This window comes from Myotis myotis, unplaced genomic scaffold (assembly GCF_014108235.1).
Source record: "Myotis myotis isolate mMyoMyo1 unplaced genomic scaffold, mMyoMyo1.p scaffold_m19_p_4, whole genome shotgun sequence".
NCBI classification, from domain to species: Eukaryota; Metazoa; Chordata; class Mammalia; order Chiroptera; family Vespertilionidae; genus Myotis; species Myotis myotis.
The window spans coordinates 67216696-67241145 of NW_023416346.1; the positions used below are offsets into that span (position 1 = coordinate 67216696).

General features: G+C 41.3%; 1 pseudogene; it reads left to right on the plus strand.

Moving 5' to 3' along the window:
- Positions 1–1042: 1042 nt before the first annotated feature.
- Positions 1043–4022, plus strand: LOC118653444 (annotated as a pseudogene).
- Positions 4023–24450: the final 20428 nt, after the last annotated feature.

A 24450-nucleotide genomic window follows, 5' to 3' on the forward strand; every position in this document is an offset into this window, starting at 1 on the left:
ACAGCAGAACAACTGAGAATGACTGGTCACTATGACACACACTGACCACCAGGGTGTCAGATGCTCAATGCAGGAGCTGCCCTCTGGTGGTCAGTGCGCTCCCACAGGGGGAGTTCTGCTCAGCCACAAGCCAGGCTGATGGCTGCCAGTACAGCGGTGGTGGTGGGAGCCTCTCCGCCTCCTCAGCAGCACTAAGGATGTCTGACTGCAGCTTAGGCCTGCTCCCTGCTGGCAAGTGGACATCCCCCGAGGGCTCCCGGGCTGCCAGAGGGATGTCTAATTGCCAGCTTAGGCACGATCCCCTGGGGAGCGGGTCTAAGCCAGCAGGTGGACATCCCCCAAGGGGTCCCAGACTGTGAGAAGGCACAGGCCAGGCTGAGGGATCCCCCCAAGTGCACAAATTTTTGTGCACCAGGCATCTAATATATATATATATATATATATATATATATATATATATATATATATATATATCCTATTGCATGAAATAGCACAAGACCTGGAACCCTCCCCTCCCCCCCGTGCCATGGGACCTCCCTGAGTCCCGGAGTCTTGCCAGTCCTGCCCCACATGGCCAGCACACTGTGGGATGGCCCCAAGTCTTGGAGTGCCTCCCCGATGCCCCACCTCTGGGCTGTGCAGAGCTGCCGCTGGGCCCCACCCCTATGGCGTGCACATGGGGCCATGGAAACCCAAGCAGAAGCTGCATGAAATGGACACAGGGACCCCCATGCATGGGGCCGTGGAGACCCTGGAAGAAGCCACACAAAGCAGATGTTGGGACCCCTGTGCCCCCATGGGACCACAGGAAACCTGGCAGAAGCTGCACAGAGCGGCTGCCATTTCTGACCCCGCTGCCCTGCTCCTGCTGTGTGTGCAGCCATCTTGTGATGGTGTTATGGCATGAGGTTCAATTTACATATTGCCTCTTTATTATATAGGATATATATAGCAGTGCCTGCAGCACTGCCCTTTAAACAGCCTGACCACCATGCTCTGGACTGCCACCCCGGCCAACAGCTGCCGGACATGGCCCCCCAACATGTACAGGGTTGGAGACTACGTCTATTTCTAGAACTCCTCCAGAAACCTTTACCCAATCCAGAGAATTGAGGAGCTCCACAAGGACTGATGGGAAGATGGAGGCCAAGGTGATTTGCTTCTACTGGGGGCCATCTCCAGCACCCTCATTGCTCTGGCCACCCTATCAGACAAGCTTGCCAACCTGTCCATCTGCTACAAAACTGGACCAGGGGTCAATGATGGTGAGGAAGGGGAAATCAAGGAGGAGATAGAGAACTAGAGATGCTTTCCCGTGAAGTTCAAGTACCAGGTGCAGGACTGGGAGCTGTTCCTTTCAAGAGAGCTGGAGTCTCTGCTTGACACCCACATCAGAAGAGAGAGTAGCATCACTCTTTCTCCTCAGTGAGACTCAGTTGCTCAAGTCCTACCTGGAGTGGAAAGACTTCTTCTACTATCTCACCTAAGACCCGCAGCAGAAGATGCTGCTGGCGGACAAAGGGGAGATTCCTATGGGAAACCAGTACCTGGCTAACATCACCCACCTGGAAGGAGATGAGTACAGTCATGATCAGTCCAAATTTGAGACCAAGGTGTGGGAGACACACAGCTCAGTCATAGACAAACAGATTGACCAGTTGCTGGTGGTGGCCCACTCCTTGGGCAACTTTGAGCAGACCCTTGACTACAGCAGCAGCTCCGCCTGACAGCCCAACCTGCACATGAGCGCTGCACCTGCCTCCCAGGACGTCACCCTGTTCCACCCCATGGACATGCTGCATAAGAACTTGTATGACTTTTCCAAGGCCATTTTGGCTCTGGTATGTCAGGGTGGGCTTATGCTCTGCTGGGATAAAATGGAGGAGTGATCGGTCTCAGAGGCCAGTATCTTCAAGGAGGCCCTGGAGAAATACAGGAAAGATTTCAAGAACATCCACCAAGACTTTTTACCTTGGAAGTCACTCACCAGCATCATCCAGTACTACTGCATGTGGAAGACCACCAATAGATATGTGCAGCAGAAACATTTGAAAGCAGCTGAAGCTGAGAGTGCATTAAAGCAAGTTTATATCCCCAACTAAAGGATGTCCCAAAATTCACGCAAGAAGTAATTTTGATAGAAAACACAGGTTTATAATTTAAAATCGTAAATTTTTTTATTGATTCATAAAGTATACAGTATAGGGTTATGTATGCAATAGGATATCAGGTAAATGGCCCCCAAGGCTTTGCTGGCACATATGCACTCTTTTGTTGAAATTTTCCATGACTGTTTTGCATAAATGTGGCTGAATTTTGTTGATCACCAAAACGGGAAATTACACGACCAGGAAATGACTCATGCAGTAATTGAATTATTTCTTGGGCTGAAATTGTCGCATTTGGGGTTCAGAAAATCCACGAGTGATTGTTGAGAAACAAATGCATCCACAATGTGTCACTGTTTGGTGTGGATTTGGGGCTGGAGGCATCATCAGACCACTCTTCCTCGAAAATGCAACTGCTCAGGCAATAACAGTTAATGGTGCTCGCTATCGCGACATGATAATGCAGTTTTTTGTGCCTAAATTGCAAGATATGGATGTGGATGACATGTGGTTTCAACAAGACGGTGCCGCATGCCATACAGCCCAAGAAACAATTCAATTACTGCACGAGTCATTTCCTGGTTGTGTAATTTCCCATTTTGGTGATCAGAATTGGCCACCCAGATCATGCGATTTAACGCCGTTGGACTTTTTTCTTTGGGGTTTTTTGAAGTCTAAGGTTTATGCCAACAAGCCCACGACCACTCACTCCTTGAAGGAGGAAATTGAGCGCTGTATCAAAGAAATTCAGCCACATTTATGCAAAAACGGTCATGGAAAATTTCAACAAAAGAGTGCGTATGTGCCAGCAAAGCCGTGGAGGCCATTTACCCAATATGCTATTCCATGCATAACCCTTTACTATATACTTTATGAATCAATAAAAAAATTACAATTTTAAATTATAAACCTGTGTTTTCTATCAAAATTACTTCTTGCGTGAATTTTGGGACAACCTTTATAACAAGCCAAATCCAAACCAGATCAACATCAACAACATCAAGGTGGGTGTGGTGAAGGGCACAGGGGCTGCCAGAGCTGTCACATCACTCAATCTTACCAGTGGTATTTTTGGAGTCCCCCTAACATGCAGCATTGTCCCTGCACATCTAATTGGACATATTGGAAGAAATTCAGTGACTTGAAAATGCCAACCTGGTTAGATGGAAAGAGGCCAGGACCAAACCTCAGTAACATGAGACCCCATGCCATCCCAGCCCCAAGCAACAGGAGCGGCAAGTGCCCTGTGAAGATGAGACAGGCCTTCTACCTGCATACCACCAAGCTCATGTGGCTCTCCCAGCACCTGTGCTGAGGGATCCTGTGCCCATGGCACACCTCCAGTCATTCCTACCTGTACACCAACAGCTTGGCCATCAAGGCTGGATGCATGGCCAGGCTGCCCAAAGTCGTGCAAAGCCTGAAGCAGAACCACCCCTGCCCCACCTCCCCGCCCCCACCCCAATCTGACCCGTGAAGAGTGTATCTAGTGTGAGCAGTGGCCTGACCTCCACCAAGTAGCCCCTGTGATCAATAATGGCTTTCCCACCATCCTGGGCAAGAGGAGCTATGAGCAGCACAGCAGGGTGGATGGTGACATGAAGAAGCGCCTCTTGATGCCCAGTAGGTGCTTATGGAGCCATGGACAGACCAGGCACATAGGACCAAGCCTGAACCTCCTGTTTAAGGGCAAGATGTGCTCTGTCAAAGTGCTCCTGATCCCAGGGGCTCCCTGTCCTGTCCCACGCCCTCCTCCCCATGTCAAGCAGCTGCAGATGAACTGGATTCATGTCCCTGATGAAGTGTTTTACTTGGTCACTGAGGAGACCCAGAAGATTCATTCCACAGCTGCTCTTGTCCTAGGAGACCAAGAGTGCTGCCTGCAGGCCCTGCAATCCCAGGGTCCTGCGGTAGAGACAGCCCTCGCTGCTTCAGTTGTCTCCACCCACGCTGGTAAAAGATGAGCCATAAATCCCATAGAGGGCTAAGCTCCACCACTGCCCCAGGCTATTCGGAAAACCAACCAAGCCCCTGCCTGCTTGCCCACCTGGTTTTAGTAGCGCCCTCCTGTCCTCACCTGCAGAGAAACTATTTCCTTTGCGGCACCTGGAGAAAAAGTGGGCTTTAACTTACACTGGGAATGCCCAGGAGCTGATTTTAGCTTTGTGTTACTTTTTTGTCTGAAGCCTTCACTGCAAGCTCATGTGCCTGCTGGAAGTTTTGTGTTCTGTTGAAGGTGCCCTTTTAAATTTTGTTTTTATTACTTTTTTGGTAGATGAATTTAAGCTCTGTAGCTTACACCTGCTATGCCAGCCAAGCTGCCTGGTGAGGTTGGCCCCTTGTCTTTTCAAATAAGTTTAATATTTAAAAAAGAAAAAAAAACTCATAAAAAGAAAAAAAAAGATAATTCAGTAATTAAAATCCTGTTTATAATTCTAAAAACAACCTGAAACAGCTTCAGTGTCCACCAAATGGAGCCTGATTATAAACAATGAAATAGTAATTGTTATTAAAAAGTCAGAGATAAGGCAAACATTCTAATAAAACATAGGCAGACAACTTAATAGGTATTTCAAAAAGGAAAATTATAAATGACCAATAAGCCCATGGAAAAATCATCAATGTCACTAATCATCTGAAAATACAAATTAAAACCCCAAGGACATATTTACCCACTTAACTAAAATGCCTAAAATTAAAAAGACTGAAACTGCTAAATTTTGGCAAATATGTGTAAAAACTGGAAATGAAAAATAGTATGGCAACATCTTATAAAGTTAAGCATACTACCCAGCAATTCCACCCCTTGGCATTTACCAAAGGAAATGAAAAGTTATGTCCACACAACAACCATATATAAATGTTCAAAGCAGCATTATTCATATAGCCCAAAAGTGAAAGCTACCCAAATGAACCTCAGTTGGTGAATAGATAATAATATTTTATGATATATTCATACCATAAAATACTACATAAATGAAATTATAAAAGGCAAAACTATAGTGACAGAAAACAAATCAAGGGGGACCTGGAGTGGAGGTGGGGAGGAATGCAGCTGAATTGGATGTAGAAGTGAAAAAGTCACCTGAAACTTCTTAGGGTGAAGGAGAAATTTTTTAGCTTAATCACCATGCTAGTTACATTGCATACAATTACCAAAATTTACCAAGTTATGCAGTTAAAATTGGTGAATTGTATTGTAGATAAATAGCAACTTAATGAACCATAAAAGAATACAAAAGAAAGCAAAAGTTAGAAGTAGTGTCCCACCTGTTGCTGGTGTGTGTGACTGGTCCTTTCGCAGTGGCATGAGGAAAGAATTCCAAACGCACATGCGTGGAGAAGTTTAAATGTGATGGTAATATTTTATTGTGAATTAAGAGGAATTAATACATCCTTGGGGATCTAGAGGGCGGGTGGGCAGGCTCTAGAAGCACTACAGTGAGGCTTCTGTTAATTCTTCATATATCTTCTTGGTTTAGGCAAAGGACAAAGAACTATTTAAATTATCCAAACCGAACTTCTAACTCTTCCCAGACTTGGATGGAGCCCTACTCCCAGTAAATTCTATTGGGACTTCATGCCCTCTATTCAACCCAATTACCTTTCTGATTATTCCCACGCAAGGCCCTGCCCCTCTGTTTCATCACCCTGACTCCCACTGTGAATGTCTAAAAGTTTTATTACATCATCTAGTTCTTATTGTGCATGCCCTGGGCAGAGGAATTTCTTACCCCCACCTCCAGTACTGGGCTTTTAGGATTTCTAAGGTTTCCTGTCCAGTTCTGGGACCAGTGACAGCCCCCTGAGAGTGTGCTAATGGGTCTGTTTACCAGTTAGCTAGATGGAAATTCTGTTTTGTTACTCGTTCCCACTTTCCAGTTTATAAAAATTATTTAATTCTCTTTTGCTTTCTTCCGTATATTAATAACTCTGCTTATACTGACACAATCTCTTGCCCCTAGTGGGGATTAAGAAAAATCACAGGATAAATCCTGTGTCCCTTTCTGATTCAGGATGTGAAGGACAATCCCTCCACTGGTCCTTCTTTCCCCCAGCATCAAAACCTTCTAGTGAAGTTATATGTTATTTTTGGCTAAAAGCAATTTTTTTAAAGGATGATTTTTCTAAACATATGGTCCTCTCTGAGCTTGGAGCAGGCAGACTTGTTTTACAGGATGGGAAAAAAAGAACTTCTGAATTTATGAAAAATATAAGTCAACCTGGTGGTTCACTATAAAACTGGAAGGAGTCCAAGGATATTTCAGCTAAATAATTAGATTAAAAATGTGGTTATTTGACCTGATAGAACAAATCAAAGTCACTTGATGTTAACTCCATAAGATAACAGCCTACTGATTATTGACAATATATCTTGCAAGGATGCAGATCAAAGGGGGTTATTTCTAGATGTAATCCATCAAAACAATCTTCATACCTCTATGATATCTTATCAATAGTATGTTTTAGCATTGCAACTATTCTAGGTAGTAAGACATCACAGAAAGAAGACAGTGGAAAAACAAGTTCCTTCAAAAGCAGCAACTTTGGAGACTAAAGATGAACTTCTAATTGAAAAAGTTCTTGGACTAGAGTATCTCCAAAGGTTGCAAAACAGATGTCTGGTACTATCAAATTTTTGACAGTCACGGCATTAACACCAATTTGGATTGTTAGACATTAAAGTGTTTTAGATATGAATAAAGATTATTCAAAAGGGAATGATATATTACCCGATCTCAGTAGTAAACAGACCCCCATCCCCACATGGAAAATAGTATTGAAAAACCATGGAGAGAAACAGCAGAGTCTGAAACATGCTGAAGAGAAAACCTAAGGCCTTAGTGGTCCACATTTTTTTTTTATGGTAGCAAGAAAAGAACTCTTTTGAAAAATCTAACCTGCATACAACTAGTATTTCAAGCCAGACACCTTTGATCATCCTTCCATGAAACTTTGTTAGTTTCACTCTCAGCCAGCCCCTTCCTGCGTTTAAAAACAAAACAAAAATGTAACCAGGATCACAATGACTGGAATAAACAAGGTGGCCCTTTCCACTCACTTAACAGCAACAAAGTTTTGGAAATACCAGCTGTGTGAATGCTATTTTACAGTGTTTGCTTCATTTTAGGTATGTTCTAATTAATGATTTACTTCAGCAAGGTACTTCATGGAAGAAAATCCCGCTCAGTGCTCTTATCAGGCTTGTGCACTCCTGCTTATTAAGAAGGATGTCTGTGGGTCTAAGAAAGGTTTACTCCAGAAGCTTAAACATACCATTTCAGCTACTGCCAGAAAGTTCTGAGTATATTCAGAATAATACTTAAAAATTTATGCTTTTATTATGGAAATTTTCAAAATATATAAAAGTAGAGCCAATATTACAATGATCCACCACACATCTAACACACAGTTTCAACATCTATCAACTCTTGTTCATTTTTGTTACATCTATGCTCCCCTTTTCCTTTTTATGAATTATTTAATGCAAATCCTAGATATTGCATCAATTATCTATGAACACTTTGATGCTCATAAGTTTTTTATCCCGTTCTTAGAACAACTTAGAGATGACACAAGAAAAAGAAATAAAACTGAAAGATTAAACCCAGAACTTGATAATTTATCAGATTTTTTTCATTACCATTACCACTAATTTGGAAGTTGAAGTTCAGAACTATAAAATATGTAAAGCGAGTTCAGCAATCTATCACCCCCAACTAAAACAATTTAATGACCTCTCCCTGACATTCCCCAAAGGAAAAAAAAAAAAACAAAAGGAAAACACTGCCTCAGAGGTGAATGTAAGGTCCTCTGAATCTTTTCTTTGGGGCAAAGGAACTAGAATATTACTAATAGAAGTACATTGAAAAGTGCTTTTTTCATGCATAAATATAACTGACTAGTCAGAGTTCTTATTTTTCATCTAAAAATATTATAGCTTAAAGGTGGCGCTCTCACTTTACAGGGTCTGACCAGAAAGTCACAATTTCAAGACATCTGACTCTTAATATGTCATTGAGTTGAAAATATAAAGCTGCCCTTTACCCTTAGGAGTGCACACACTTCATTTTCTTGAATCACTGAAAGCCTTTCACAAGGTGAATTGCCTTCACTGTAATCCTTTTAAACAATTGAGGAAATCTAACTTCAAATCCCGAGTTTCGTGGTTTTGTGAATTGATCCAATGAGTACAAATGAGTTTACTAAAACCCATGTGGTCCTTAGCCAGTGTCTATGTGAAATGTTAAACAGTGCAAACCTGGGAAAATATTTTAATATGGTAAAGTCTGACAAAGTGACCTTAGAAAACACAGGACTAAAGGCAATAAGCAAGGATGAACAAGTAGTAGCTGTTTTATCGGAGAGAGTGAGAGAGAGAGAGAGAGGTCTCACTGGGCTGAGGAGATGATGATGAACCTGCTAGCAGCCCAGACATAGGATTTATAGAGGCATATTTTCAAGTTATACCTGGTAATATGGAACCCATGGAACTGAGAAACCCCAAGCAGTCAATGAGCCAGATCCTGACAGTTTGAATGAAATAAAGATTTTGATAAGGATAAAACAATAAAGAGCATCAGGAACAAGTTGACTGGCACCAGCAGAAAGTCTTAGAGCAAAATACAATAGGCTAAACACTTCAGGAAACACTTGGACCAAAGCCCTCAGACATAAGAAAGATGATGACATGAAAATTGCTACAGAATGTGTCTACAGATTTGCTCAACAACTCTTTTCTGCCTGGGGTTATGATGAGAGCCCTGGATATTTATCAATAGATGTAGTACATAAAACTGAAGCCGAGAATCAGAAATAAACATCTCAAACTAGATGTTTTCCTTATTCCGGTTGGCTTCTCAGTGCCGTTTGCCATTGATTCTTCTTTTTCAAGTCATTACACCAGTGATGCATATAACATTTAAAGGTAGACATGGTTCAATTATAATGACCTAGAAGTATCTAACATTCAAGAGGGCTCAGTGCAGAGTAATTGAGATTAGAGTGGTTATACTTTCTTCTTCATGCAATAAAAGATTTATTTGATGAAAATAAAATGATTAATCACTTATAAAGTAAGGGGGCAGGTCTAATAATTAGGCCTAGTGACTAACAAAAATCCAGGGTTTATGTGTGTACTGAAATTTCTCTCTTATTTCCCCCCCGCCAACAAACACACATTTCCTCCATCTGAGAACTTTAATTTTGACCTAATATAGAAATAATAAACAGATCAGCTGTGTAGAAATAAAACTGAAAGCAACAAGTGAACAAATAAGAAAAAACAAGCAAATAAAAACTCATAGACACAAATAACAGTATGGTGGTTACCAGAGGGAAGAGGTAGGGGTAGTAAAGGGAAAGGGGGGGTGTCAAATGTGGTATCAAAAGATGATTTACCTTTGGTTGATGGGCACACAGTACAATATATAGATCATATATCATAGAAATGTACACATGAAACCTATATAATCTTATTAACCAATTTAACCCAATAAATTGAATTTAAAAAGTACAATTGTGGGCACCCTTTATTTATTGCTCACACTTATAACTGATCTCCTTCCCTCCTACTTGTCAAGAGTAGCATGTTCTATATTCTGGGACTGTGTGGGTGTATGTAGGTTTAAATGTGGGTCTGGGTGAATGAATAGATACATAGATAGCTAGAAAGTTATATGGATGATTGATGGATGGATAGATAGGTAGATAGATAGATAGATAATTAAAGCATAAACTAAATGAGTTAGGAATATTCATGGTCAAAGAGAGTAAATGAAAGATAAAATCCACTCATTAAGAAAATGCTTGAAGACTCACAATCATTTGCCTTTGTCTTTATGTTTCTCTAACATTTTAAGTACTATGTAATTATTTTTATAATTTTCCTGTGTGTTTCTCATTAATAGTTTACTAGCTACAACACTCTTTATGTTACACTAGTGGCCCGGTGCACAAAATTCATGCGGGGGAGGGGGTGTCCCTCAGCCCGGCCTGCACCCTCTCCAACCTGGGACCCCTTGAAGGGGCCTAAGCTGGCAGTCGGAAATCCCTCTCACAATTTGGGACTGCTGGCTCCTAACCACTCACCTGCCTGCCTACCTAATTTCCCCTAACAACTCTGCCTGCCATCCTGCTCACCCCCAACTGCCCACTGCCGCCGGCCTGCTTGCTCCCAAAAGCCCCCCCCCCACAGCCAGCCTGATCACCCCCAACTGCCCCCATGCCAGTGTGCTCACCCTCAACTGCCCCTCTGCTGGCCTGCTCACACCAAATTGCCCCCCACTGTCTTGATCACCTCCAACTGACCCCCACTGATGGCCAGCTCGCCCCCAACTGGCCCGCCTGTGGGTCTGCTTACCCCCAACAGCCCCATCCCCCATCAGCCTGATCACCCACAACTTCTCTCTATTCTTGGCCTCTAACCACCTCTACCTTGGCCCTGCCACCATGGCTTTGTCCAGAAGAACATCTGGAAGGTCTCCTGGAAGGTCTCTGTCTAATTTGCATATTACCCTTTTATTATATAGGATAGAAGCCTGGTGCCTGGGTGGTGTCCTGAAGGGTGTCCAGGATCAGGGTGGGAGTCCCACTGGGGTGCCTGGCGAGCCTGGGTGAGAGGCTGAGGGCTGTTTTTAGGCTGACCATGCCCCCCGGCAACCCAAGCTCCCAGCCTCTCCTTTTCTTCTTCTTTTTTTTTTTTTGTAGCGCCTCCTTGAGCGGAGGCCAGGGCGGGATGGAAGCAGGTATCTGGGATTTATTTATCTTCTAATAGAGGCCCAGTGTACAAAAATTTGTGTACTTGTGGGGGACCCTCAGCCCAGCCTGTGACCTCTCGCAGTCTGGGGCCCCTCGAGGGTTGACCACCTGCTGGTTTAGGCCCGCTCCCTGGGGGATTGGGCCTAAGCTGGCCGTCAGACATCCCTCTGGCAGCCCAGGAGCCCTTGGGGGATGTCCACTTGCCAGCGGGGAGCAGGCCTAAGCTTCAGTTGGACATCCTTAGCACTGCTGAGGAGGTGGGAGAGGCTCCCAGCACTGCTGTAATGGCAGCTGTCAGCCTGGCTTGTGGCTGAGCAGAGCTCCCCCGGTGGGAGCGCACTGACCACCTGGAGGCAACTCTTGCATTGAGCATCTGCCTCCTGGTGGTCAGTGTGTGTCATAGTGACCAGTCATTCCCAGTCGTTCTGCTGTTAGGGTCAATTTGCATATTACCGTTTTATTATATAGGAGTTCCTGGCCAGCCTCGGTGAGGGGCTGATAGCTGTTTGCAGGCTGGCCACAGCCCCTTCAGGGTAGGGGCTCCCCCTGGGGTGCCTAGCCAGCCTTAGTAAGTGGCTGATGGCTGTTTGCAGGCTGGCCACAGCCCCTTCAGTGTGGGGGTCCCCACTGGGGTGCTTGGCCATCCTGGGTGAGGTGCTGAGGGCAGTTTTCAGGCTGGCCACAGTCCCTTCAGGGTGAGGGGGGGTCCTGCTGGGGTGCCTGGCCAGTCTGGGTGAGTGGCTGATGGCAGTTTTCAGGCTGGCCACAGCCCCTTCAGGGTGGGGATCCCCACTGGGGTGCCTGGCTGCCTGGGTGAGGGGCTGATGGCTATTTGCAGGCTGGCCAAGGCCCCCAGCAGGGACCCTTACCCCATGAGGGTGTGGCCAGCCTGGGTGAGGAGCAGATGGCTGTTTGTAGGCTGACCACAGCCCCTTCAGTGTGAGGGTCCCCACTGGGGTGCCTGGCCATCCTGGGTGAGGGGCTGAGGGCCGTTTTCAGGCTGTCCACAGCCCCTTCATGGTGGGGGGTCCTGCTGGGGTGCCTAGCCAGTCTTGGTGAGGGGCTGAGAGGCGTTTTCAGGCTAGCTAAGCCCCCCAACGGGAACCCTCCCCCCATGAGGTTGTGGCCAGCCTGGGTGAGGGGCTGATGGCTGTTTGCAGACTGGACACAACCCCCAGCCATCCAAGCTCCCAGTGGAGGCTGGCTGGAATCAGGTATCTGGGATTTATTTGTCTTCTATAATTGAAACTTTGTTGCCATGAGTGGAGGCCACAGCTGGCTCAGGGCCGGCAGGAAGCTTGGCTTCCTCAATTGCCGAGGCAACCCAAGCCTCCTGCTTGCTTCAGCTCCATGGCCTCTGCAATCTTAGTTGGGTTAATTTGCATACTTGCTCCTGATTGGCTGGTGGGTAGAGGAGTGATGGTTAATTTGCATCTTTCTCTTTTATTAGTGTAGATTAATGGCAGTTTGTCCTACCAACAGATTATTTTTCAGTTACTTAAAGAGTTTAAGTTATTTTTTCATGAGTTTTTAAGTCTTTTTTTGCTTATATATAAGTCAAGAGAATGAATATTGGTATTTTATGAGGGTGAGGAAAGACTATAAGGAACATATATATGTGTGCTGATAGAAAAGTATGTCCAAGCTATTAATATTATTATTAACTTTTAAACGTTAAATACAAAAGTAGTAGGTTTGCCATTATATTATCCTCATGAATGACATATGCTTGTATGTTTGTGTATATGCTGGTATATATATATATATATATATATATATATATATATATATATATATAAAATATATTAAATATATTTCATTGATTTCTTACAGAGAGGAAGGGAAAGGGATAGAGAGTTAGAAACATTGATGAGAGAAAAACATCGATCAGCTGCCTCTTGCACACCCCCCACTGAGGATGTGCCTGCAACCAAGGTACATGCCCTTGACTGGACTCGAACCCAGGACCCTTCAGTCCTCAAGCTGATGCTCTATCTACTGAGCCAAACCTGTCAGGGCTAATATATATTTTAAAAGAATGTGTTTAAAAATATTAATGGCTATATCCGAAGGATCAGCCTAAGTAGGCGTCTAATTTTTATTTTAGGTCTTACTATATTATTTAAAATTTTAATTATATGTATATATGACTTATATTTTTAAATTAAAAGACCCCAAACTGTTTCAGAACAGTATGAATAGGATGATGCCTTTTTGGAGGGGGGGGGGGGGAAGGAAAGCTGATTATATTTTCACTGGAGGCTCAGTGCACGGATTCATGCACCAAGGGGGTCCCTCGAGCTGGCCTGTAGGGATCAGTGTACCTCCATACCGCCACATCCCTACCTTACCCACCAGCTCATCGGGCTCCAGCCCACTGTCTGTGTTGATGCTGCACAACACAAAGTAGTGTGAAAAGCAGCAGGCAGCCAGGGAAAGGCTCAAGGCTAGCCCAGGCTGTGCACAGCCCCGCTCCCACTCATCTAGCCTTGCTGTGCCTTCCACCGCTTTTCGTGCAGGGGGAGTGTCCACAGGAGAGGCTCGCACTGCAGCAGCTGTGCTCATCAGCTGTCAGCCTGGTGTCTGGCTCCTGTCTGTCAGCTGAGCAGCGCTCCTGCTGTGGGAGCACACTGAGCACCAGGGGGCAGCTTCTGCATTGAGTGTCTGCCCCCTGGTAGTCAGTGCACGTCATAGCTACCAGCCAGTCATCCAGTTGTCCAGTCATCTGGTCGCTTAGGCTTTTATCTATATAGATAAGAAAATGCCTGGAAATATATTTTTCAATATGAAAACAGCAGTCATCTGGTAGAGACTATTTGTGTAATTTTAAATTAATATTTTCTTATTTACAATTTCTATTTTCTATAGTTTTGTGTTGAATATATGCTACTTGTGTGTACAATAATTTAGCAAAACATGATTTGAATTTTATCCATACTATGATGATTGGATTATGCTCATAGAACTCCCATTTTTATTTAAGATGTTACTTGTAATTCTAAGTTAATATTGCTTGTATCAGAATTACCTGACTACAGGTAAACATAAACAACAATCTGATTGCTACAGAAGTATTTAGAAAGAGATAGATTGTATCCCTCATTGGCCATATCTTCTACCCCTAGTACAGTACATAGCAGGAAGGAGGGTGGGAGGGTTTTGGATTTATCTCCTAAATAGCAGTGGTTTTAAATAGGACATATTATAGATGAAGTGGACAATGTTCTAATCCAAAATTTGATTGTGAAAAAGACATAAAGGTTGACTAATAGCTTATGATTTATTACCTCATATATTAGAGTTGAACACTAGTTATGTCTCAATATCAACAGTCACAACTGATTTTTCACTTCCCAAGATATATTTTTAGTTATGACAGAAATAATCTTCCAAATGTAAGATGAGGCACAAAGATCAGAAACCCATATGAAGAAACCTGTTCAAACATGATCATGAGCCTACATTACCAAAAAGCTGCATGACTTGTAGATTATCAAGGATTAGGTGATCACCTCTTTTGCATAATAATTAGTGCTACTTTCTTGCCTCACATGCCTTTTTGGCCTCTAAAATTATTCTAAAATAATGAGCCTGGGAGAAATAAAAAAAAAAGGAAAATTGAGACAGTCAGTTCTGTATTCTTTCACTAATTGTGGTAATTTTTGCTGAATGTGTAAGTTGAAAATAGTGTTTAAAAACAAGAGTTGGAATAGATTATTCATGAATTTCACCCATCAATGTTCTTTTCCTCCAAAGTATTAAAAGTTGAAAAATTAATTTAGAGTCACAAAATTTTAATCTGTTTTGGGTTTTGTATCTTTTATGAAATATTCCCAAACCACTTATATTAAAAGACATTGTGAAAGAAGTAACCAGGAGTCCAATCTCTGAAATGAACATTGAATGGATATTTAATGCTCAGAATTACCTAGATTTGATATCAGTTTCCATTGTTCCCAATATTCCAGAGAAACCAACATGAAAGGTTTACTTGGTCTTTTGATGAAAATCAGTGTGTGCTCATATTGGAATATTGAATGGTGGGATTTAGATAATGAGGGGAATACTGAGAAAAAGTGATAGGCCTGAGGTTTGCTTATTGAGCTGTTGGGTATTCTCAGGATGTGTTTCAATTACTTTCTAGCAATCTTTTGCCTTTCTGATGTTCTTCTTGGTGAATTCTCTCTATCAGGCCTCAGTCATTCCTTCCACTTTATTCTTCAAAATAGCCCTTTTGAATCCTTAGATAAATCAGTGTTGAAATCAACAAATATACAAAACGAGTCTGAAAGCAAGAAAACTATGAAGGACTCCTGGGGTCTGTCAGAAGCCATCTTGAAGGGGCCCTCACTGACCAAAATGAACATTAACACTACTATTTGCAATGGATAAACACACATCAAATATGTTAAAAGTGCATGATTTTATCATTACATATTAAAAAAAAAAAACTTTAACTTCTAACAAGAGCAAGTAACAGGGATTGGATTTACCTTCTTGCCTGAAATGACCAAATCACAAACAAAATATATAAAACAATGATTTTGAAGACCTTGGTTATCAAGCAATGATAGTGATCAGAGAGAGAAAGAGAAAACAAACAAGATGATCCCTACAAATGTCCAAGCTTACTGTCTTCAGTGAGTTTGCAGGCTATGTGCAGTAAAATAAAATGTAAGTGGATTCCAGTGACCTTCCCGAAGATGAGTCAAGGAAGTTTAGAGACTGGGGACACAAAGATGGCTAATTTTCACCAAAGTGGAATAATGTACTGGATTGGAGAGAGCTGCATACAAAAATAACTCTAGACATGTATAGAAGCCTCCTCCCTTGAATATCAAGATGTATAGTGATCATGCATGTAAGAGAATTAGCCAAGTCTAGGGAAAGAATCAACTAATTAGAGGGAACAGTGTCCAATGTTCACATATGGTGGGAAACAGTTCCTGTTACCACCAGCTAGATTGAAAGCCCTCAATATTTCATGGCATTGGGTAGAGTATCAGAGGGTCCTTCCATAGTAGTGGGTAATAAATAGACTCAACTGATCACTACTATGGCCTGCAGTAACCAATATTAACAGCAAAATATGAAAGGATCAAACTATTTCCAAGTAAATTAACTGTGTTCCAGAACAAAGTTCAAGAATGTTTGAAGGAACAACATTCTTCCCCAATACAGAACGGGGTAAATGTCAAAATCCCTGGCATTTGCTCAAAGATTATCAGTCATTCAAAGATGCAAGAAAATATAACCCATAATGAGGAGAAAAATAAATCAACTGAAAGTGACTGAGAACTGGTTTAGGTCTTAGAATTAGTAGATAAAGGCATGAAAACAAGTTATTATACTCTATTACATATACTTTCTTTAGTAAAGACACAGCATATGTAAAAAGAAGAACCTTACACTGGATGGGATTAATAGTAAATTGGATATTGCAAAAGAAAATATTAGAGAACTCAAAGGCATAACACTAGAAACTATACACACACACACACACACACACACACACACACACACACTCAGAAAAAGATACATCAACAAAGCATTAGTGATCTGTGGAACAACTTCATGTAATTGGAGTCTCTTCAGGAAAGCTGTGGGGAAAAGAAAAATGTTTAAAGAAATAATGGTTGAAGATTTTTCAAATTAGAAGAAAAAATCTATAAATCAACAGATTCAAAATTTCAAGGAAGTGCAAACACAAGAAATGGGAAGAAAACTACATTATAATCATATTGTTCAAATAAGTGATAAAGGGAAAATTCTTTTTCAATGAGTCGGAGGAAAAGGAGACACATACATACAGAGGAACAAAGATGAGGGCAGTAACAGATTTTTCATTGCACACAATACAAGTGAGAAGTACTGAATTTAACAATGACAAGGTCAACCTAAAATTCTGTACCCAATGAAAATATCTTTCAAAAGTTAGAGTAGAGAACTGCTGTGACTGGGTACCCAGCCTCACCACCACCCAGACCGGCCTCAGGTGCAAACCGGGACCCCAGAGCCACTCTGGACAAAAATCTGCTGCCGCTGCTACAAACCCACAGACTCTGAGACTAACCATCCTGAGTGCAGATTCCTGTGAGTCACAGAGGACATCCCCCTCCTGCTGGCCCACTGAAGCAGCATAGGGCATTTGCAACCCATGGCGTGCAAGCGGGCCTCCTGCAGACACAGGGCAGCCTTGAAACCTGGTCTCTTAGCAGGCTGGTCACTCTGATTCTTGGTGTTTGCTTGCAGGGATTCTGATTCTCGGTGCTCATGCAAGGCCACACTGAAAACGAGTGACTGATTCTCAGCACATGCATGCGGGGACTCTAATTCTCAGTGTGTGCACACAGGGACTCTGATTCTCGATGCTCACATGAGGCCCCACCAAGTGCCAGTGACTCTGATTCTCAGCGTGCCTGGCTCCAGCAGACCCACAGCAGCCACACGTCTTGGTGCCTGAGCTCTTCAGTGACATTCGGGTTGTGCGACAACCCCACTTTACACGGCTTAGGACCCGGCAACTCAGCACTTGGACTTTCTGTTGACAGCGAAAATGGGGAGACAATGAAACAATCCCCAAAGGAAAAAAAAGGAGGAATCGCCAAGAAAAGAACTAAGTGAAATAGAGGGATGCAATATGTCAGAAAAGGAATTCAGAGTAATGGTCATAGTTCATAAACCAGATAGATGAGAAAGTCAACAACCTATGCAAGAATCAGGAGGAAATAAAAAGTGATATAGCTACAATAATAATAATAATAATAATAATAATAATAATAATAATAATAGTAAAAACATGATGGAAAGTAGACCAGGAGAAGTGGATGACCAAATTAGTGAGTTAGAAGATAAGGTAGAGAAAAAAGCCCAATCTGAGCAGCAATTGGAGAAAAAAATAAAAAGCAGGAGGAATGGCTAAGGGAGCTTTGGGACAACATGAAACGAAGTAACAAATGTATAATAAGGGTACCAGAAGGAAAAGAAGAGCAGCAAGGATTAGAGAACCTATTTGAAGGAATAATGACAGAAAACTTTCCTGATTTAGGGAAGAAAAAGTCACACAAGCACAGAGTCCCAAGCAAGATGAACCCCAAAAGACCCACACCAAGACATGTAATTACAATGGCAAATGTTAACAAAAAAAAGAATCTTAAGGGCTGCAAGAGAGAGATAGAGAGTAACCTACAAAGGATATCCCATCAGATTATCAAATTATTTCTTAACAGAAACACATCAGGCCAGAAGGGAATGGAATGCAGTATACAAAGTGATGCAAAGCAAGGGACTGAATCCAAGAACATTCTATATAGCAAGGCTATCAATCAAAATTGAAGAGGAAGTCAGGAGCTTCACATTAAAACAAAAAGGCTAAGGGAGTTTATCACTACCAAGTCATCAATGGAAGAAATGCTAAAGCAACTGTTGTAAAAAGAAAAAATAGAAAGGGAAGGAACACAGGCATAAAGAATAGAAATGGCTACAAACAAGTCCCTATCAATAATAACAGTAAAAATAAATGGACTAAGTGCTCCAATCACAAGACATCGAGTGACTGAATGAATAAGAAAACATGTCCCATATATATGTTATCTACAGGAAACCCACTTCAGAACAAGGAACTCACACAAACTGAAAGTGAAGGGATGGAAAAATATCTTTCAGGCAAATGGAAATGAGAAAAAAATCGGGTAGCAATACTTATATCTGATAAAATAGACCTCAAAGTGAAGGCCATATCAAGAGATAAGGAAGTACACTTCATAATACTAAAGGGATTGCTACAACAAGAGTATATAACTCTGGTAAACATGTATGTACCCAATACAGGAGCACCCAAATACAAAAAAAAAAAAATTCTGGGAAATATCAAGGGAGAGATCTACAGCAATATGATCATAGTACCCACTGACAACACTGGATAAATACTCTAGACAAAAAATTAGCAAATAAACAGCAATCACAAGTGACTCACCAGATCAAATGGACTTAATAGACATCTTCAGAACATTCCACCCCAAAGCTACAGAATAGACATTCTTCTTAAGTTCACATGGGACATTTTCAAAGATAGACTACATATTGGAACACAAAGTCTATTCAAATTCAAGAAGACTGAAACCATATCAAGCATCTTCTCAGATCACAATGGCATAAAATTAGAAATAAACTACAATAAAAATAATCACAAAAATGCAAACACTTGGAGGCTGAATAGCATGCTATTAAACAGTGAATGGGGTACCAAAGGGATGAAAGAAGAAATAAAAAATGTCCTGGAAACAAATGAAAATGAAAACAAAACAATCCAAAATCTATGGGACAGAGTGAAAGCAGTCCTGAGAGGGAAGTTCATAGCATTACAGGCCTACCTCAAAAAACAAGGAAAACTGATAATAAACCATCTAACTCTGCAACTTGAAGAATTAGAAAGAGAGCAACAAGAAAAGCCCAGATTGAACAGAAGGAAGGAAATAATAAAGATCAGAGAGGAAGTAAATTACATAGAAAAAACAAACAAACAAAAAACAATACAAAAGATCAATGAAACCAAGGTTCGTAATTTGAAAGGATAAACAAGGTAGATGAACCTATAGCCAGGCTCACCAAAAAGGAAAGAGAGAGGACCCATATCAATAAAATCAGAAATGAAAAAGGCAAAATAACAACACACCCCACAGAAATACAACGGATTATTAAAAAAATACTATGAACAACTCTATTCCAACAAAATGGTCAACTTAGAAGAAATGGACATATTCCTAGAAAAATATGTCCTTCCAAAACTCAATCAAGAAGAATAAAAAAATCTGAATAGGCCAATAACTGTGGAGGAAATTGAAGCAATAATAATAATAATAAAAAAAAAACTTCCAGCAAACAAAATCCTTGGACCAGATGGCTTCACAGGGGAGTTTTATCAAACATTCAAAGAAGAAATAAAACCCATCCTCCTCATACTATTCCAAAAAATTCAAGAGGAAGGAACACTTCCAAGCTCTTTCTATCAAGCCAGCATTACCCAAATCCCAAAAACAAATGAAGACAATACAAAGAAAGAAAATTACAGGCCAATATCCTCATGAACATAGATGCTAAAATCATCAACAAAATCTAGCAAATCTGATCCAGCATTACATTAGAAAGATCATACACCATGACCAAGTGGGATTTATCCTGGGGATGCAAGGATGGTACAATATCTGCAAATCAATAAATGTGATACACCACATAAACAAATTGAGAGATAAAAACCATATAATCATATCCATTGATATAGAAAAAGCATTTTACAAAATCCAATACCCTTTCTTGATAAAAACTCTCAGCAAAGTGGGAATAGAAGGATCATACTACAACATAATAAAAGCCATATATGAAAAACCTACAGCCAACATCATACTCAATGGGAAAAAACTAAACTCTTTTCCCCTAAGAACAGGAACAAGACAGGGATGCCCACTTTCACCACTCCTGTTCAACATAGTACTGGAAGTATTAAACATTGCAATTAGACAAGAAGAAGAAAGAAAAGGCATCCGAATTGGAAAAGAAGAAATAAAATGGTCATTATTTGCAGATGACATGATGTTATACATAAAAAACCCTTAAGACTCCATAAAAAAACTACTATACTTAATAAATGAATTTGGCAATGTAGCAGGATAAAAAATTAACACCCAGAAATCTATGGCATTTTTATCCTCCAACTAGAGGCCCGGTGCATGAATTCATGCACCAGTGGGGTCCCTTGGCCTGGCCTGCGGGATCGGGCTGAAACCAGCTCTCTGACATTCCTTGAGGGGTCCCAGATTGCAAGTGGGCACAGGCCAGGCAGAGGGATCCCACCAGTGCATGATCGGTGCCAGGGAGCTACAGGGGAAGTTGGCCAGCCAGGGAGAGACTGCGGGATGGCTCCAGGGCATTTCTGGCTCCTCCTGTTCAGTCAAAATCAGCTGGACCCCAGCAGCAATTTAACCTACTGGTTGGAGTGTCTGCCCACTGGTGGTCAGTGCACATCATAGCAACTGGTTGATCATTCAACTGTCTGCCCCCTGGTGGTAAGTACACTTCATAGTGAGTGGTTGAGCAGTCTTAGCATATCATTAGCATATTATGCTTTGATTGGTTGAACAGATGACCAGACAACCAGACACTTAGCATATGAGGCTTTTATACTAGTACCTCGGTGCACAAAATTCATGCACATTAAAAGGAAATTAATTGCCCTAACTGGTTTGGCTCAGTGGATAGAGCATTGGCCTTTGGACTCGAGGCTCCCGGGTTCAATTCCAGTCAAGGGCATGTATCTTGGTTGTGGACACATCCCCAGTGGGGAGTATGCAGGGAGCAGCTGATGGATGTTTCTCTCTCATCGATGTTTCTAACTCTCTATCCCTCTCCCTTCCACTCTGTAAAAAATCAATAAAATATATTTTTTTTAAAAGGGGGAATTAATTAGCAGAGATATTTTAATATTGCTAATTGCCCTTTCTCTATAATAGAAGTGTGAGAGATGAAAGGAAATTAGTAAAATGTATATGAAAATAATATATAAATTTATTAATAAATAAACAGTAACAAAAGGATATAACAACAACAGAGGCATGATATAAACACGACAAAAACATGATATGAAAACAACAAGAACATGATATAAAAACAACAGTGATGCAAACAATGACTGATAAAGTGATTAAAGTTATTCTAATATCTCCCTGTATACCACATTAAGAGTGAAAACACTTTCAGAATGATTGACTAATTTCCCTTGTGATGAAGTACTTAGAACTTTAACTGTAACATCACATGCTCTCCAAACTCAAGAGAAAGCAATATATAACTGACCATGTGTAAAAACGGGTTCAGGTAGGAATATGCCTACTTTGTCTAGAGTTTGTCCTTGTGATTTATTAATAGTCATCACAAATGCTGGCATCACAGGAAACCATCTTCGAATCAATTTAAATGAGAGGCCAGAGTTAGATGGGGATGAATTAATTCTTGGAATCAAAATAGCCTCTCCCTCTGCAGATCCTGTTAATACTTCAGCTTCGATAATGTTAGGTCGTAATCTTTTGATAATAAATCTGGTACCATTATAAAGACCCCACTTACTATTGAGATTTCTCAATAGCATGATGATTGCACCCACTTTCAATTTTAATTTATGACACAGCATTCCCAAAGGAGTAATACTACTAAGAAATTCGATGGGAAAATTTTCCTTTTCAGCATCATCTGTGGAATCAATGGAATCATCACTCAAATATGTGTGAAAATCTCCATCGAGTATATCCAAATTTTCTTCATTTAATTTTTGAACATGCTCATTTTTTGGACAAAGAATTGCACATTTAGATATATTTTTAATATTATCTATAGCAGTCGTTCTCAAACTTGGCTGCACATTAGAATCACCTGGGAATCTTTTTAAAATCCTGATTCCTGGGCCTCATCCTCCGGAAATTGTTTCTTTGTTATGGGGTGGGGCCACAACATCAGTAACAAAGAAACAGAATTAAAACTTTATTGTGGGGAGCTGCTAAAGTGTTTTGGAAAGGTTTAAGCCTTGGACTGATGAGAGGGCACAGTCCTCTCATTGCCACGTGCAAGTCCCAGCTTGGAGGGCAGGGCCCTCCCAGCACAATTATAGCCAACAGCTGTAGTTGTAAGCTTGAACCTATGGTCCGAACATGTGGCCCCATGTGCCTGAGTGATGTAGGCTTGATAGAGTTCAGGTGCATGTAGTTGAGTAGGATTGAAACCCAGGAGAATGTTGTAAACATCTTGGTCATGCCCTAGCTTTGCTTCATACCTTCTACTATAAAATAAAGGCATGGCTGTGGGCGTGGTCACTGTCTCTCAGAGAAGCAGCATCCCACCAAGACTTGGCTTTCATTCTCTTGTATGTCTTTTCTAAGCCTTTCAGCCACCCCGACTCAAGGTTCACCCCTGGCCGTGCTGGCGCGCGGCACACTTTAGAAAAATCTGCCTCCATGCTCTGAGGGCTGGTTCCTGCCTCAAACCCTGCACTTACAGGAAATAGCTCTGGGAAACAGCTCGGGGGAGGGTGCAGCCATTGCCAAGACAACCCCTGCAGGACTGACTTCCTTCCGCTAGGTCGTAGTGGCTGTGGTCTTGATGAACACCACCCATGGTTTTTATATATGTAGATAGGATAATGAACTCAGAAAAAAAGAAACTAAAAGAACAATCCTATTTACCATTGCAACAAAAAATTAAGATATCTAGGAATAAATTTAACCAAGGAGGTAAAGAACCTGTACTCAGAAAATTACAGGACACTGAAAAAAGAGAGGAAGACATAAACAAATAGAAGAATATACAGTATTCATGAATTGGTAGAATCAACATCATTAAAATGTCCATACTACCCAAAGCTGTCTGTAAATTCAACAGTCCTCCTTAAAATACCAATGGCATAATTCAAAGACCTAGAACAAAATCTCCAAAAATTCATCTGGAATAAAAAAAGACCCTGAATAGCCACAGCAATCTTGAGAAAGAAGAACAAAGTTTGAGGGATCACAATACTAGATATCAAGCTATATTACAAAACCACTGTTCTTAAAACTGCCTTATACTGGCACAAGGACAGACATATAGACCAATGGAACAAACAGAGCACCCAGAAATAGACCCAAGCCATTACATTCAATTAATATTTGACAAAGGAGTCAAGAGCATACAATGGAATCAAAACAGTCTCTTCAACGAATGGTATTGGGAAAACTGGACAGATACCTGCAAAGAAATGAAACTAGACCACCAACTTACACCATACACAAAAGTAAACTCAAAATGTATAGAACACTTGAATGTAAGGTGGGAAACCACAAAAATCTTAGAAGAAGCCATAGGAAGCAAAATAGCAGACATTTTTGGTAGCAATATCTTTACCAATTCAGCTTCTAGGGCAATGGAAACTAAGGAGAAAATAAATAAATGGGACTATATCAAAATAAAAAGCTTCTCACAGCAAAAGAAACCATCAACAAAACAACAAGAAATCCCACTGCATGGGAGAACGTATTTTCCAATGTTATATAGAAAACTGGGGAACATCTACACGATGGAATACTACGCTGCTATAAAAAAGGAATAATTACCATTTGCAACAGCATGGATGGAAATGGAGAGCATTATGCTAAGTGAAATAAGCCAGTCAGAGAAAGATAAATATCACATGATCTCACTCATTTGTGGAATATAATGAACAACATAAACTGATGAACAAAAATAGAACCAGAGACATACAAGCATTGAACAGACTGTCCAACCAATCAGGGAAGGCGGGGCTGAGGGGATAAGAGATCAACCAAAGGACTTGTATGCATGCATATGAGCATAACCAATGGACACAGAAAATAGGGGGGTGAGGGCATGTGCTGGGGGGGGGCGTGGCCAGGAAAAGGTCAATGAGGGAAAAAGGAGAATCATGTAATACTTTAAACAATAAAGAATTTAAATAAGAAAATTAGAAGAATGTTAACTAATGATGGAAGTAATCATAGGCTCAGAATGTCATCAGTTTTAGCACCCTAATAAAATAATGAAA